This window comes from Gossypium arboreum, chromosome 4 (genome assembly GCF_025698485.1).
Source record: "Gossypium arboreum isolate Shixiya-1 chromosome 4, ASM2569848v2, whole genome shotgun sequence".
In the NCBI taxonomy this organism is placed as follows: Eukaryota; Viridiplantae; Streptophyta; class Magnoliopsida; order Malvales; family Malvaceae; genus Gossypium; species Gossypium arboreum.
This window is the reverse complement of record NC_069073.1, coordinates 119,691,615-119,710,831: the sequence shown is the minus strand read 5'-3', so window position 1 is coordinate 119,710,831 and position 19,217 is coordinate 119,691,615. Positions and strand designations below refer to the sequence as shown.

The 19,217-nt window shown below is 31.1% G+C and overlaps 1 long non-coding RNA gene and 1 pseudogene across 2 annotated transcripts; one reads left to right on the top strand and one right to left on the bottom strand.

Moving 5' to 3' along the window:
* The first annotated feature begins 1,786 nt into the window (after positions 1–1,786).
* On the top strand, positions 1,787–3,419 carry LOC108458972 (WAT1-related protein At1g25270-like; annotated as a pseudogene).
* Positions 3,420–12,099: 8,680 nt separating this feature from the next.
* LOC128291512 (uncharacterized) lies at positions 12,100–14,211 on the bottom strand. 2 transcript variants are annotated; one of them, XR_008281334.1, is made up of 3 exons: positions 14,084–14,211; positions 13,135–13,176; positions 12,100–12,251 (listed from the first exon to the last, which is right to left on the bottom strand). It is a non-coding gene; the product is annotated as an uncharacterized LOC128291512 (long non-coding RNA). The 2 variants fall into 2 exon arrangements; XR_008281335.1 differs by lacking the exons at positions 13,135–13,176; positions 14,084–14,211 and adding an exon at positions 12,903–13,118.
* Between the last annotated feature and the right edge of the window lie 5,006 nt (positions 14,212–19,217).

Sequence of the window (19,217 nt, the reverse complement as noted above, 5' to 3'; positions counted from 1 at the left end):
CAATTAATCATGGTTTTGGTTAATTATATATAATTTTGATTGGTATAATAATAAATTTAGTGCTTAATGCTTATATATATTTTGTGTTGTTAGACGTAATATGTAAATGTTACGAGCTAAATTTGTTAAATCAAGACCAAATTGATAGAATATGTAAATGTTTGTGGGTTAAATTTGTTAAACAATATCAATTTGACACAATGTGTAAAATATTGAGGACTAAATTTATTATTATCCCAATAGAATATAGGGTAAACTACCTAGTTGGTCACTTAACTTTTAGGGGGCTTTTATTTTGGGTCCTCACGATTTTGTTACTCAACTTTAAGGCGCTTTCATTTTAGTTACCAATCGTTAAATCTCTAACGGCGGTTAACTATGCAAACTAAATTATGTTCTCACTTTCATTTAGGTCACCAAAAAAATATCTTTTTTTAAAGTATTGATTGTGGTAAAAAAACTAAGAATTAAGTAAAAAAAAGGGTAGAAACTAAAATATTGTATTAAAAAATTGTCAAATTGTAGTTGTTTATCACATTGCTGACTATTTTAATTTTTTTTTTCAATAATGAAATTTTAAGTTCACAAATGGAAATCGTAGCACTACAGGTGGATTGCTACGACGCTTGTAGTACTGGTTGCGTTCAAAGTAACAGTAAGTTCAAAAAAAGAAGAACCTTTTTCAATTTCTTTTTCATTTTTTCGTGGTGGTTTGATCTTGGATGTTGGTCTTATGGTTATGGTGTTTTTGCTTTTGGATCTTGGATGTTGATCTTAATATTGTCTATATTAAGATGCATTTAACGGTTGAAAGTTATTTACATAAACTGAATAGCTAGAAATTTTTAATTTATGTCAAACTTGTCATACATGATCTACATAAATGAAATATAAAATATGATGTTAATTATTAAAATATTAATTATATAAAACCACTTAAATTTTACACCCGTCTAAGTGGATCCCTACTATATATTTCTATAAATATTCTTACAAGTAAGGAAAATTTGAATGGTTGGTATAATTTTTATTAATATGGAAATTTTAAATTTTATTAACTTTAATTAAAACAATCCTAAATGTTAATTTTTTAATTTATAAAAGTGATAATTAATTTTAATTACATATATTATAAATTTTATAATTGATTTTATGAATAACCAAGTAAATTCTAAATATTATTTTAAATCTAAAATAGTATCTTTTATTATATTATATACTTTTACATTTACACCATTATTATAATACTACGAATCAAAACTCAATCAGTTTTCTTCGATCTTCAAAACTAACTATCACATTGACTTAGATCTAAAGTTGTTCTTCTACTTATCGAGAGATATCGATCCACCATACCAATCGTCGAATTGTCACTTAAAACTTACTAGCCAGTTTATTGATCATTTTGTAACTTTTTAAAGTTGAATGTCTGAATCACAAACTTACCGTTAGTTTAGTGACATTAAATGTAGTTTACCCTATATATTTATAATAAAATATCTCATTTACTAATTAAAAAATATTTTCTACATTATTTGAAAAAAAATAGATATATATATTACCAGCATGAGAATCCCCAAGATTCCACCTTCTACTTTGGATTCTTTGGACCATAGAGAAAATTACTATCTTTTGGATTTATACACATTCCTGGGTTTTTAATTTTTCAATTTTGGGTTCTCCTTTAGCAAAGGATTAAGCGTGAAAACAAGAAAAAACCAACAAAGATTTCTGGGTTTTTTTTTTCTTTGTTTGGTTTTCATATTATTGAGGTTCTATACATAAAATGGGTCGAATTGCGAATATTTTTCATAGTATAAAGCCGCCATTGTTAATGGTATTGGTACAGATCATATTTGCTGGTATTAATGTAATGTATAAGTTGGCTGCTAATGATGGGATGAGTTTAAGGGTTATTGTGGTTTATACATTGATGTTCGCCACTGTTATCATGGTTCTGCTTGCTCTTATTTTTGAAAGGTTAAAGCTTAATCTTTTTTGGTTTCAGTTGTTCTTTTATCAGTTGTTTTTTATTATTTGTGTTTTGTTTTTTATAGGAGAGCTTGAAGAAAGTTAATAGAAAAGTACTGCTTCAAGCGTTTCTTTGTGGATTATTTAGGTATGTTTAACTTTAATTTATATGTGTATATATTTATATATACAAAAATCTATTTGCTTTAAGCTAATTGTAAAGGTATTTTAAAGAGGATCATTGGTTCAAAACTTGTACCTGCAAAGCTTAGTGCATACATCTGCAACATTTGCTGTAGCCAAGGTCAACCTTGCTCCAGCCTTTACTTTTATTTTGGCTATTTGTTTCAAGTACACTTCTTAACCCTTGGTTGATTTTGATTTTTGTGCCTGTTGGATACTTCAACGGGTGTGTTACAGGGTTCTTGGTGTTTATGTTGGATTTTATTTCTAGTTTTTGTTCTGACTCTGTTGAGAGTTCTAGTGGATTCAGTGACTCTGCTAAGAGCTCGTGGAGTTGACAGGCAGCAGGAGCACTCTCACCCACTAAGGGCGTTGGTGAGTGAAAATTTGTGGACCGCCGTTACCTCATCGAACTCTCAATAGAATCACAAAACTCAGAGATAAAATCGAATATAAATGTGGAACCCAATTCCAATTGTCTCTAAAATTTTGCCATTTTTTACATGTATTGAAACAAAGTTAATTATGATAACAGGATGGAGAAACTGGTAATAAGAACAAATGCAGGGAAAGCCAAAGTGTGTGGGACATTAATAGGAATAAGCGGAGCAATGGTATTCACATTTTACAAAGGTATAGACATAAACATCTAGTCTGGTCAACAAATGTAAACCTTTTAAAGCATCATGATCATCAACAAGTAGGTCATGGACCTTCATATCATGGCACTGGTCACTTCACTATCGGTGCTTTTTTCGGTCTTTTGAGTTGCGTTTCTTTCTCTTTGTGGTTGATCAATCATGTAAAACTTGGGTTCTTTTCCTTTTCTTATTCCATCAATTTCACTCTACTTACATGGTCTTTTTTCGTACTTAACTTTTGAACTTTGTTAGGTTAAAATGAGTGTGGGGTTCCCTTACTTGTATTCAAGCACTGCTTTGATATGTTTGATAGGATCAATACAAGGAGCTTTGTTTGCAGTTCATACTGTGAGGGATTGGAATCAATGGAAGCTTGGGTCGAATGTTAGGCTTTTAGTTGTTGTTTTTGTGGTATGTTAATGGCTTTTAGCCCGAGTAGCCCAACCAATGCACATTTCTACACACAACACAAAGAAAACCCTTTCGTTGGATAATTCTACTCATAAAAACAACATATAAATTGCTAGTTACATATTGCTGCTACACAGCTATAATAATATATAATAAATGATCTAATATCAGGTGTACAAATTGGCCTTTGAATTACAGGTAATTGGCCCTTAGTGGATGAGGGTGTTTCTGCTGCCTGTCAACTTCTCGAGCTCTTAGCAGAGTCACTGAATCCACTAGAACTCTCAACAGAGTCAGAACAAAAATTGGAGATAAAATCCAGCATAAACACTAGGAACCTAGTAACACACCCGTTGAAGTATCCAACAGACACAAAAAATCAAAATCAACCAAGGGTTAAGAACTGTACTTGAAACAAATGGCCAAAATAAAAGTAAAGGCTGGAGCAAGGTTGACCATGGCTGCAACAAATGTTGCAGATGTATGCACCAAGGTTTGCAAGTACAAGTTTTGAACCAATGATCTTCTGTAAAATACCTTTACAATTGGCTTAAAACAAACATATTTTTGTATATATAAATATATACACGTATCAATTTAAGTTGAACATACCTAAATAATCCACAAAGAAACGCTTCAAGCAGTACTTTTCTATTAATTTTCTTCAAGCTCTTCCTATAAAAATCAAAACACAAAAAATAAAAAAAACAACTGATAAAAGAACAACTGAAACCAAAAAAGATTAAGCTTTAACCTTTCAAAAATAAGAGCAAGCAGAACCATGATAACAGTGGCGAACATGAATCTATAAACCACAATAACCCTTAAACTCATGCCATCATTAGCAGCCAACTTATACATTACATTAATACCAGCAAATATGATCTGTACCAATACCATTAACAATGGCGGCTTTATACAATGAAAAATATTCGCAATTCGACTCATTTTATGTATAAAACCTCAATAATATGAAAACCCAACAAAGAAAAAAAACCCAGAAATCTTTGTTGGTTTCTCCACTTAATCCTTTGCTAGAGGAGAACCCAAAATTAAAAAATTAAAAACCCAGGAATGTGTATAAATCCAAAAGATAGTAATTTTCTCTATCCTCCAAAGAATCCAAAAGTAGAAAGGGAATCTTGGGGATTCTCGTGCTGGTAATATATATATATATTTCAAATAATGTAGAAAATATTTTTTAATTAGTAAATGAGATATTTTATTATAAATATATAGGGTAAACTACACCTAATGTCACTAAACTAACGGTAAGTTTGCGTTTCAGACATTCAACTTTAAAATGTTACAAAATGATCACTAAACAGGCTAGTAAGTTTTAAGTGACAATTCGACGATTGGTATGGTGGATCGATACCTCTCGATAAGTAGAAAAACATACTTTAAATCTAAGTCAATGTGATAGTTAGTATCGAAGATCAAGATGAAAACTGATTGAGTTTTGATTCATAGAATTATAACAATGGTGTAAATGTAAAAGTATACAACATAATAAAATGATACTATTTTAGATTTAAAATAATATTTAGAATTTACTTGGTTATTCATAAAATCAATTATAAAATTTATAATATATGTAATTAAAATTAATTATAACTTTTATAAGTTAAAAAAATTAACATTTAGGATTGTTTTAATTAAAGTTAATAAAATTTAAAATTTCCACATTAATAAAAATTATACCAACCATGCAAATTTTCCTTATTTGCAAGAATATTTATAGAAATATATTTAGGAGGGATCCACTTAGACGGGTGTAAAATTTAAGTGGTTTTATATAATTAATATTTTAATAATTAACATCATATTTTATATTTTATTTATGTAGATCATGTATGACAAGTTTGACATAAATTAAAAATTTTAACTATTCAATTTATATAAATAACTTTCAACTGTTAAATGCATCTTAATATAGACAATATTAAGATCAACATCCAAGATCCAAAAACAAAACACCATAACCATACGACCAACATCCAAGATCAAACCATCATGAAAAAATGAAAAAGAAATTGAAAAAGGTTCTTCTTTTTTTGAACTTACTGTTACTTTGAACGTAACCAGTACTACAAGCATCGTAGCAATCCACCTGTGGTGTTACGATTTCTATTTGTGAACTTAAAATTTTAATATTGAAAAAAAAAAGAAATTTAAAATAGTCGGCAATGTGATAAACAACTACAATTTGACAATTTTTTAATACAATATTTTAGTTTCTACCCTTTTTTTTTACTTAAATCTTAGTTTTTTTTACCACAATCAATACTTTACAAAAAAATATTTTTTGGTGACCAAAATGAAAGTGAGAACATAATTTAGTTTGCATAGTTAATCGCCGTTAAAGATTTAACGATTAGTTAACTAAAATGAAAGGGCCTTAAAGTTAAGTGACAAAATCGCGAGGGCCCAAAATAAAAGCCCCCTAAAAGTTAAGTGACCAACTAGGTAGTTTAACCTATATTCTATTGGTATAATATCAAATTTAGTCCTCAAAATTTTACACGTTGTGTCAAATTGGTATTGTTTAACAAATTCAACCCACAAACATTTACATATTCTATCAGTTTCGTCTTGATTTAACAAATTTAGCTCATAACAATGTTACATATTCTGTCTAACAACACAAAATATATATAAACATTAAGCATTAAATTTATTATTATACCAATCAAAATTATATATAATTAACGAAAAACCATGATTAATTGTCCTTAATTTGTTGTTTATTTTCAAAATTGAAAGATTAAATTGTTCTAATTTTTTAAGAAGAATCAATTTGCTCATAGATATTAAATATTTTTACCAAAATAAAAAAAATTAAATCCACCACTTACACATAATAAATTAACAAAAAATTAAAATAATTATATTAAATTAAAATATATGTTAAATTCAACCATCAAAACCATTTTAAGAGATGAGATGATGATTATGGCAAGCTCTCATAGGTTCATGCAACAAAACAACATATTGATTAAGGGCAGTACAACAGATTACAGTGATATTGCAACTGCTAAGTGCAGTAATTATGGGCGGTAATCACTAATTGGCCAAACAAACTAAAATGCAGCTATCAGATTGGTTGTTGAGACTGCTCCAAGAGGAAGAACTAATATGGAATCTATTTAATATTAAGTCTCTTTAAGGTTAAAGTTTAATCAAGGAAGCATGATTGTTCAATTAAAAAATGGAAAACTAACTGGCCATCTAATTGAAACCTGTAGCAGAGTATCCTAATAACAAAAAAGTGCTAGTCAAGCTTGCTTAAGTTTCTGTTCAGCATTGACCATAGGGCCTTACACATTCAAGAATCCTAAAGTTATTAAAAGCAAAACTCTTAAGCCAACTACACAAATCTTTTTCTTCCATTCACCCTTTGTTAAAGCATACTCTTGTCCCACACTTAAATTTCTTTTTTTTTTCCAGATACTAAAAATCGTTTTTCAATAGAAAGCATCTAAACCATGCTTATGACCAAATTCATTAAAGCATCCTTTCTCCCAATTTATATATGATTGCATAAACTTTAATTCTTTTTTTCTTTTTAAAGTCATTCTTATTTTATCTTTTTTTGGGTATCTTCACTTATATGCGTTTCAATGTTTCCATTTGGATCACAAACTACGTGGGCATATTTTCTCCACCTAAACACAAAAGACATTGTTACTATTAATCTAAAGGAAGTATTTAACCAATTTTTGTACTAACCAATGGTTTTTCGTAGTGCTAAACGTTTCCTCTATGAATTTTAAAACACCTAAAGCAGAGACCAAACCCGAAATCTATGCCTTTCACAAAGTGGTCTCTGCACAAACTGATTCTTCAGCTAACATGAAAGTGTAAAAAACTATAAAGCACCTAAAATCAAACAACGAAATTGAAATAATACCTGCCCTCTACTAACAATGGGGCTAACCTTGCAACCTTCTTCCAAGGGATTTGAAATTTTAATGTTCTCGCTCCACTTCACAAACCTGTCCAAAAATTCTGCTGCAATACTTTCCTGTCAAACAAATAACAAGTTTTGCCTCATCATGAATTGGAAATAGAAAAAAATACATATAAAAAAATTGATGAAGACATGCTACAGGTATAGTTCAAGAACTCGTTGTAGCAGAATCTTTCCCTTCTTGGATGTGACTTTGACTTGAATCATAATAACAATAATTTTCATCCAACCACATTCCCATACAAAAAGAGTTATAAAGTTATGAGGAAGGAGAAATAGAATCCTGTTTTAGGAGCTTATCACAAAAAAAAAAAACGTACCCTTTAGGGAGATGAAAATGAAGGGCGAATGTGTAACACCCTTTACCTGAGTCCGAGGCCGGGACAGGGTACAAGGCATTATAGGACTTAAACGTACACAACTATGTAAAACCGGGCCATAAAAAATTTGGCTCAAATTAAAAACATTCATTCATATTCATAATGTCCCTTATATAGGCTTACGAGGCCTAAAACATACATTAGGGTGGTTTGGGACTAGTCCGAGAACTTACGAACTTTCTACAATACTTAAAAAAGTTTCTAGTTTTGGACAGTTATATGCCCGTGTAGGTTAGGCCGTGTGACCGTGTGGTCACACACGCCCGTGTGGCTTGGGACACGCCCGTTTCCTCAGCCCGTGTAACTCTCTGTTTATGACGTCAACAACGAAATAGGGTCAAACGGCCAAGTCACACGCCCGTGTGCTAGACCGTGTCCTCCACATGGATGAGACACATGGTCGTATCTCTGCCCGTGTGGCCCAGAAAATGGCTATTTACGAAGCCATTTGGCACCCTCGTTAGCACTTACTTAAACATAAATTCAATGGAACTTTTCGTGGCAATTTCATATCGATTTATTCATGCATAAGACACCATACTTTGCCTAGTTTAAACTTATCAACTTCATGCCATGATTATTGTTAACACATTCTTACACTTCATACTTATGCTAAGGTCTATCCATAGGCCAATTTAGTCACTTTAAAACCATCAAGTAATCTAGGGCACATTCATAATTCATCCATACCAAACACATATGACCACACCATATGAAAACTTTAGCACATGCATGCATATATAAATAGGTTTACAACCCAATAACCAATATGAGCCACATCTCATGACCATATACAAAATGAATCCTATTCCCATTACGTGCCAATACATTTGGCCAAATCAAATGACACATACCCAATTGGCTAAGTCCCTATACATGTCATAGACTTAAAGTGCTTGAAATCATTTATACCCTTCAATAGCTGGATAGTGTCATAGAATCTCTGACGATCTCCAACCTAAGCTAGCTTAGTAACCCTATAATATGAGGAAAAATGAAGGGGTAAACTGTATAGCTTAGTAAGTCCATATGAAAATAATAAGAGATTTATTGACATGTTTTTGCTATATTCTCACAACATGTTCTCAAGGTAACACAATCATAATTGCACATAATTCCACTATTTATTCATAGTCCAGCCAAGCTGTCTACGCGACTAAATTATTGATAACTTGAGCTACGAAATTCTAAATTAAGATCCGTTAAAAGAATTTGAAACTAGACTCATATATCTTTCTACTATAAAAATTTCAGAATTTATGTATTAGCCAATAAGTACAGTTTATTCTTCAAAATTACCCCTGTTCTGCTGTTTGACAGCTTCGACCTTTCTTTACTAAAAATTAATTATCTCATAGTACAAGACTTGGATAATGTCCCCATCTGTTTCTCTTTAAAATAGACTCATTAAGGATTTAGTCATATTAATTCTAACCTATAATTATTTTCATACAATTTTTTTTGATTTTCTAAATTTAAGACAAGGGAACCCGAAGTCATTCTAGACCTATCTCACAAAAATCCAAATATCTCATAACATGAAATTCTTTTGCTTACATCATTTCTTCTATGTGAATCTAGACTCAATAAGATTTAATTTTATATTTTATTCAACCTTTAACTCAAGTTCCACAATTTTTGGTGGATTTTCAAAATCAGACTACTGTTGCTGTCCAAAACTATTTTAGTGTAAAATAATGATAACTTTTATAAGCATAGACCCAGAATGGTAAAAATACATATTTATACATTATAAGCATAGACCCATAATCACAAGGTCACCACAAAATCATTTTCATGGACATGGCTTACTTATTTGCATCCTTACCAAAGATGCATCATAAACCAAAATTATCTTTCATGAGTTTTGCACACATACATGTACCACTTGCAACATAATCTTAACTTTTCTCAATCATGACAGAATCTTTAAATCACCTGTTGAACCAGTTAGAATACTAAAGGATACCCGATAAGCCTCATACAAAAAGGCTAAAATGCTGATGCCATGTCTCGGACATGGTCTTACTCTGGCTCTCATACATCAGTGTCGATGCCATGTCCCAAACATGATCTTACACTGGCTCACATAACAATGCCAATGCCATGTCCCAAACATAGTCTTACACTGGCTCACATATTGAGGCCGATGCCATGTCCCAAACATGGTCTTACACTAGCTCTTATAACAATGCCGATGCCATGTTCCAAGCATGGTCTTACACTGGCTTGTATATTGAGGCCGATGCCATGTCCCAAACATGTTCTTACACTAGCTCTCATAACAATGCTGATGCCATGTTCCAAACATGGTCTTACACTGGCTCACACATAACCCTAGTATCATGGCATGGATATCCGATTTATTCCTACAGTTCAACCGAGAGTTTTACCACATCAAATCTCGTCATGCATATTCCATGTAATATCACTCTTTAACACTAAGTTACCATTCATTACAATGTCATCAAATATCATAGACATATGTTTTAGGTCATTGCATATGCATAGCATACAATATAATTTCGTGAAGCATAACACCATCACATACATAGTACCACAAACACATAATTCAATGCATCCGAATTATCATATCAATTCAGATTTCAATCACAAATCACAATAGCATTATTGTCTTACCAATTTTATTATACGATTCGTTTGTCGATTCCTCGTCGAGTATATCTATAACAAATCACACAAATTATATAACAATTAAGCATTTCAATTCAAATAAGACATTGCATTACTATTATTACACGAAATTACCTCGAATGCAAAAACGGCTAATTATTCCCTTTTTGTCCTTAACCACGTACTTTCTCAATTTAGGCCCGAATCTCGATTTTCTTGATCTAACATTTCACATATAGCTTACTTATTACTCATAATATTCAAATTGACCCAAAAATCATGCTTTGAAAAATTTATAATTTTACCCCTAAACTTTCACTTATTTGCAAATTAGTCCCTAGGCTCAAAAAATAAAATCCATTCAATTTTATCCCAACCCAAGCCTAGACGAATATTTATCTTACTTACAGCAGCCCAATATTTCACATATTCACACTTTTATCACACAATTTAACACATTTCTCAACTTAGTCCTTAATCGACATTTTTATCAAAAATCACTTTACAAATGTTGCTTATCTAACAACAAGGGTGCATTTTCTATCATCAATTATCAAAATACACATTTTTTCAACAATGGAAAAATTCACAAACTTTAACAATTTGGAAACGAAGGTACGGGATAGCTAAATCGAGTTACCACGACTCCGAAAACATAAAAATAATTAAAAACAAGACAAAAATCGTACCTAGATGAGCCATAAAAGTTTGGCCAAATATCATGCTCATCCATGGCTGCTCATTTTTCTTCATTTGGTGGAAGAAAGAAACATAAAGATGATAACTTTTTTGCATTTTTGTCTTACTATACTTTTTTAACTTAATTACCAATTTACCCTTTTAATTTCCAACTAATTTCAATAATACCAAACAAATATCTTCCATTAACTTATTAATGGGCTAATTTCGACATAAGGGCTTCCACTAAAAATTCTATAGCTATTTAATACCTTTAGCTATTAGAATGCAACTTTCGCACTTTACACAAATTAGTTCTTAAAGCCAAATTAAACACTTCTCACATATAATTTCTTCATGAAAATTTTACACAATCATATAAACATATCATAGACCTTATAATAATTATTAAATAATTATTTCTAATTCGAATTTATGGTCTCGAAATCACTGTTCCAACTAGGCCTAATTTGGGATGTTACAGAACGTACCCTTGATTTGGGGATAAATGCTGGAAGAAATCTGGGGTAGAATTTTGGGGAGAAAAAAGCAGGCTATTTTGGGGATAAATTTTAGGCATGGTGTTGAATAGCAATTCAGAGCCCCACACTCCTAAATACCTATTATAATAGCTGAAGGAGTATGGGTGTAATAGCAAAGCTGTGGAATCACCTAAACGGTGAACCAAACTTGGAAATTACTGTAGTGCGCGGAATAGGGTAGGAATGGAATAGCAATTCCATCCAACCAAACATGCTGTATGTAACACCCTAAACCTGGCCCAGACGTTGTGACTGGATCCGACATGCCACATCGAAGCGTTCAAAACATTTTATATTGTTGATCCTGAAAAACTTACTTAGTGTTTTAAAAGATAATTTCATTATAGGTTAAAGTGAATGGAAGTCGTACCGGGTAGGAAACCTAAAAGAGGTGGTGAGTCCATCTGATTGCTAAGTACCAAGCTCCTTCGGATCCAATCCTAGACATGCATACCGCCATTGCCACACCTTAACGTCATGGATATTTCTAGGAAACCGATTTAATTAAGTCATTTTTAGGAAAAGTGATTAATTTTGGAAAATACTTTCATTGCGGAAGCTTTGCTTGTGTCGTGTTATTTTGAAATCAATTGTTGTTTTTGAAAACGCGCCCTAAAGCTATCCAATTTCAACAGTTAAATATAAATATTACCTATCTTAATAAAACATATAAAAACCATAAAAAATAATTAAGCGGCCTTATTACATTTAAAAAAAACCCAAAACTTCAAACGCAAATAAAAGGATGTCCAGTTCACCAGAAGAAAACCAAACTTTCAGGAGGGGTGGCCACTCCGAATTCCCTCACAGCTCCAAGCCCACTATGGTTGGGGATTTCCTGCGTGGATGAAAATAAAATGGGTGAGTTTGGGGAAACTCAGTGTGTAAGGAAAACCCATTCAAAGCCCAAGTCAGCTCAAGCCTATTGGGCCTAAGCCCATTCAGGTAACAGTGGTATTGGACCGAGCCCTTTTGATTACAATAAAGCGGGCCTTAGCCCTTATTCAGATAACAGTATGGCCCATAGGCTCATTTCAAAATACATGCAACATCAATAACATATGCAAGCCCATTTGGGAGACTACTCAACCCACCAACCACTACACTCCATCCGTACCACCCTACACTCCATGTGGGAATAGCTCAACCCACCCAAATTAACACTCCACGATTGTAGCCTTGTCGCTTTCGATTAACGATAAATTGAGGCAAAGCCTTGATGCGTGGACAAGCTACTTTCAGTACTTCCTCCATCAATATTCCAATCCCATGCATCGATAATAACAACATGGCATGCGATAAATAACAACAAATCAAACATGCATTTAGGTCAATTTAACCCTAGGGGTATTTCAAGAATTTATCTACTAGGGTAAAACTATAAATTTTCCACTTTTAAAGGTATTTCAGTAATTTATCTATTTTAGGGTTTTTCATGCATATTCCTACTTTTCACGTACTAACAATATCACGTACCGAGGGTTCTTACCGAATTGGGCCCGTTGGCCCATCATTCCAATTTTGGCCCATTAAGCCCAAAAATATCAAGGGCACAGAAATCATGCACTTTGTAGTCCAAATTTTGCAGCTTACCAAAAACATTAATCGATTTACCTCACGAGCATTCGCACACTCGCAAATCTACAAAATACCGGTTTTTAGCATTTCGGCTTTTTGACTTTTGCCGATCCAGACTAAGAAAGAGGGTGTTAGTTACACACCTGTTTGCGACGATATGCTGACGAGATCCACACACGAACCGCCTACAATTGGATTACTAACACGTTAATCTAACTATTCAAATACTTAACCCCTTACAATATTCGGCCAACCACACCTACAGATCATAGTAAGCTTATAAGAAATCAATAAGCAACTCATTAACAAATTCTTGTCAATGTCTACCACATAATCATAATTTCACTGCAAGCTGTCTTTCTGAGCAACAGTCACTAAATCATTTATAACTGGAGCTACGAAACTCCAAATCAAGTGCCGTTAATTTTTCCTGAAAATAGACTCATATATCTTATATCCATAAAATTTTCATAATTTTTGGTTTGGCCAATCAATACCAGATTTTTCTCAAAGTTTCGCATGTTTCACTATTTGACTAATCTGACCACTCTTCATTTCGAATCAAATTTCTCATTGTAAAGAATTCAAAATATGTTCTAGTTTATTTCATTTGAAACTAGACTCAACAAGATTTAATTACATAATTTATTCAGCTTCTAATTCATCTCCCACAATTTATGGTGATTTTCCAAAGTCACGTTACTGCTGCTGTCCCAAGCAGATTTATTACCAAATTCACTCTTTCACACATAACTTGCATGCATGTTATTTAAACATGTATATCACCAATCAATCATCACATATCTATGACTTTACTTAAGTATAATCTCCATTTCATCATTTTAAAGCACAACATGTCAGCCGATTTTTCCCCTTAGCATCTAAGGCACATGCATGCTCATTTGTTTGGCTCAACTTCACCTATCTTCCATTTTTCATCAAAAGAACATGAAACAAAAACCATTTCCTTCATTTTAATTCATGACTAAATGCTCACAACACAACTAAAAACCAATATATGCTTCAAGAGTTAAGGTAGAATCAAGAAGAACTCATGAACCTCAAAATAAAAGCAAACTACCATGAACTTACCTTCAATTTTTCTTCCCCAAGTGACCGAACATTCAAGAGCTTTCTCCTCTTCTTTCTCTTCTTTAACTTTAGGCTATGATGAACAAAGATGGACAAAACTTTGTTCTTTTCACCCCTTTTTTTTTAATAAAATTTCATATTTCATCCATTTAATTCTTTAATACAAAAAGACATGAAATTCCCATCATGGAACATTTACCTAACCCATTATCATGAAACATTTACCTAACCCATTATCATGGAACATTTACCTAACCCATTATCATGGAACATTTACCTAACCCATTATCAATTTGTATCAATTTGTACCATAAATTATGGATATCAAGTGCACATTTTGTCTACAACAACATGATGACCAGCCACTACATGTAAAATGGGAGGTTTGTCATGCAAATCCTCCTATTTTGCACTCCTATTTATTGGGCCACTTCAATTTAGCCTATAGCATTTTCAAACATTTTCACATAGGTCCTATTTCATAATTTCACCCCCTTTTTTCTTATGGAACAAAAATTAACTAAAATTGTCGGGTTCTATATTAAGTTTGGGCCTTCTAGAGGCCCACTAACAAATTAAACCTATGCCAACATTCACAGAATTCCCGAAAATTGGGGCGTTACACTGTAAATATCTATAAGCAAATTGATTCTTATTAAAAACATTAGAACAATTTAATCTTTCAATTTTGAAAATAAACAACTAATTAAGGACAATTAATCATGGTTTTCCGTTAATTATATGTAATTTTGATTGGTATAATAATAAATTTAGTGCTTAATGTTTATATATATTTTGTGTTGTTAGACAAAAATGTAAATGTTATGAGCTAAATTTGTTAAATCAAGACCAATTTGACACAATGTGTAAAATTTTGAAGACTAAATTTGTTATTATACCAATAAAATATAGGGTAAACTATCTAGTTGGTCACTTAACTTTTAGGGGGCTTTTATTTTGGGCCTCACAATTTTGTTACTCAAACTATAAGATGCTTTCATTTTAATTACCCAATCATTAAATTTCTAACGGTAGTTAACTATACGAACTAAATTATGTTCTCACTTTTATTTTGGTCACAAAAAAAATATTTTTTTTAAGTATTGATTGTGGTAGAAAAACACTAGGATTAAGTAAAAAAAGGGTAGAAACTAAAATATTGTATTAAAAAATATCAAATTGTACTTGTTTATCACATTGTTGACAATTTTAAATTTCTTTTTTTTCAATATTGAAATTTTAAATTTCAAAACATAAAATCAATGAAATAAATTCTTGAATATTTTTTTATCGCTTCTCGTAATATTGAATTTAATTAAATGCAATTAATTAAATTAATTGCAATGATTTTCTTTACTTTTAGTTTAGTATGAAAGACTCAAGATCATATAATCAAAAGAAATTTGGGTCTACAAGTGTCTTATAGGGGTATAGTAAAATATTAAAAAACATACACATTTTAATTTTTCAAAGTTACTTGTAGAATAAAAATACACTGCTAGTGTACTAAATACTAACCCCAAATCTAAACCTAAACTACATCCACCTCGATTTGACAATAAAAAGTCTATAATCTAAACTAGTTCAATTCAATCTAAACTTAAATTTACTCAAACTTGATATAATCTAATGTAATAATAAAAAGTCAAAAATTTAAATTCGTTTAGCTTAAACAGAAACAACCCAAACTTTAAACAAAAATCCAAATCTAAATTCGAAAAATTATTTGAATTGAAATGATTTGCAAATTTTAAAATCTCAACTGTCTAATCCATATCGTTCCACTCAACTAAGGTACCCTCGACTCTATGAATCAAACCTCCTCAAGCAGCTTCTTAAGGCATGCTTGCTCTTGACAGAGCACAAGGGACAAAACCCTCACCGGGAACAATACCTTTCATTGTTGAAGGGTTCAACCAATTGCCCAATAAAAAACACTCAAAAAGCTTTCTCTTGAAAGAATATACCCTCAATAAATCACTATTTGAGCTTTTTAAAACCAATTTTATGTTTTTTTAATGAAATTTGTCCAGGTACCAAGTAGAATTTGAGTTATTTCATGGAAAGTTAAATCTACTTACTACATAATTTCTTGATATTTGCCACTCAATGTATTGTGTTGAATAAAAGCATATAGCTTCTATCCATTGTATTTTTCTTAAGCATTGAAGAAATAAACAAGTTCAATAATTATGTATTTTTATCTAGAATTTGTGTTTAATAATATATACGTGCGTATTCATATCTATACTAGTTTAAGAAAATAAAGAAAAAATGTACTGCTCTATTATTTAAGCAACTTAATTTTATAACATCATTTATTAATCTAAATAATTGTTGAGGGAGAAAGTGTTGTGGAGGCTAAAGTGGCAGTTCACTTGATGGATCGAGAGCCGCAAGGTGAAAGAGGTGAAGCTGGTTAGGGAGAAAGGAGGAGTGAAAGTTTGAAGAAGAGGACAAGAGAAGGGAGAGAGCAGTGTTGCCTGAACTAGATTGGTTGGACTGAGACATTGGTCTGGTGAGAGGTGTAAAATCGATTAACTCACAAATCAGTATGGATCAATTGAACCGAGATAAAAAAATTGGTTGAATTAGTTTTTTTATTTTTTAATAATTTATTTCTTTTGAACCGGTCTGACAAGATCGACCATTGATCCGATTTCAAAAACATTGAAAGAGAGAGAGATCTTTTTTAAGGAGTAGAAGAGGATAAATGAGATCAAGTGAAGTGCCACTTTAGCCTCCACAACACTTTCTCCCTCAACAATTATTTAGATTAATAAATGATGTTATAAAATTAAGTTGCTTAAATAATAGAGTAGTACATTTTCTTTCTTTATTTTCTTAAACTAGTATAGATACGAATACGTACATATATATTATTAAACACAAATACTAGATAAAAATACATAATTATTGAACTTGTTTATTTCTTCGATGCTTAAGAAAAATACAATGGATATAAGCTATATGCCTTTATTCAACACAATACATTGAGTGGCAAATATCAAGAAATTATGTAGTCAGTAGATTTATCTTTCCATGAAATAACTCAAATTTTCCTTGGTATCTGGACAAATTTCATTTAAAAAACAACAACATAAAATTGGTTTTAAAAAACTCAAATAGTGATTTATTGAGGGTGTATTCTTTCCAGAGAAGTTTTTTGAATGTTATTCGTTGAGCAATTGTTTGAACCTTTAACAGTTAAAGGTATTGTACCCGTTGGGGGTTTTGTCCCTTGTGCTCTGTCAAGAGCAAGCATGCCTTAAAAAGCTGCTTGAGGAGGTTTGATTCATAGAGTCAAGAGTACCTTAGTTGAGTGGTCGATTGGTTGTCCAACGGACAACACTTCGAAGACTTATCTTAAAAAAATTGACTCCCTCTACGTAATTATGTACTACCATATCATATAGCAGCTCAACTTTGAGATTTTAAGTTAGAACAATATGGATTAGACAATTGAGATTTTAAAATTTGCCAATCATTTCAATTCAAATAAATTTTCAAATTTAGTTTTGGATTCTTGTTTAAAGTTTGGGTTGTTTCTGTTTAAGCTAAACGAGTTTAAATTTTTGACTTTTTATTATTACATTAGATTATATCAAGTTTGAGTAAATTTAAGTTCAGATTGAATTGAACTAGTTTAGATTAGACTTTTTATTGTCAAATCGAGGTGGATGTAATTTAGGTTTAGATTTAGTGTTAGTATTTGGTATACTAGCAGTGCATTTTTATTCTACAAGCAACTTTGAAAAATTAAAATGTTTCTGTTTTTTTAATATTTTACTATACCCCTATAGGACAATTGTCAACCCAAATTTTTTTTTGATTATATGATCTTGAGTCTTTCATACTAAACTAAAAGTAAAGAAAAATCATTGCAATTAATTTAATTAATTGCATTTAATTAAATTCAATATTACAAGAATTTAATTGATTCACATTATCAAGCGATAAAAAATTTTCAACAGTTTATTTCATTGATTTTTATGTTTTGAAATTTAAAATTTCAATATTAAAAAAAGAAATTTAAAATGGTCGAAATGTGATAAACAAGTACAATTTGACAATTTTTAATACAATATTATAGTTTCTACCCTTTTTTGCTTAATCCTTAGTTTTTTTACCACAATCAATACTTTAAAAAAATATTTTTGTGACCAAAATGAAAGTGAGGACATAATTTATTTTGTATAGTTAATCGCCGTTAGAAATTTAATGATTGGGTAATTAAAATGAAAGCATCTTATAGTTGAGTGACAAAATTGCGAGGGCCCAAAATAAAAGCCCCCTAAAAGTTAAGTGACCAACTAGGTAGTTTACCCTATATTTTATTGGTATAATAACAAATTTAGTCCTCAAAATTTTACACATTGTGTCAAATTGGTATTGTTTAACAAATTTAACCCACAAACATTTACATATTCCATCAATTTAGTCTTGATTTAACAAATTTAGCTCGTAACATTTACATATTCTGACTAACAACACAAAATATATATAAACATTAAGCGCTAAATTTATTATTATACTAATCAAAATTATATATAATTAACTGAAAACTATGATTAATTGTCCTTAATTAGTTGTTTATTTTCAAAATTGAAAGATTAATTTTTTTAAGAAGAATCAATTTGCTCATAGATGTTTATAACATGTTTTGTTGGATGGAATTCCATTCCTGCCCTATTCCTGCGCTACAGTAATTCTCAAGTTTAGTTCACCATTTAGGTGATTCCATAGCTTTGCTATTACACCCATATCTCCTTAGCTGTTGTAATAGGTATTCAAGGGTGGGGGCTCTGAGGGTGCGTTTGGTTCACTATAATGGAATAGGGTTGTAATTGAATAGAGCTGTAATGGAATAGAGCTGTAATCAATAATTCAACTGTTTGGTTGAATGGAATGGAATAAAACTGTAATAGTATTCTTGCGTTTGGTTGAATAGAATGATGTTGTAATAGCATAAGGAAAAAAAACTAAAATGACCAGAATACCCTTAGTAGAAATTTTTTTAAGTAGATGATTATTATTATTGTTATTAATTTATAATAAGATTATTATTAGATATAATTTACTAATAAATAATAAATAATTTAATCATACTTTAATTTAATTATTATTAAATATA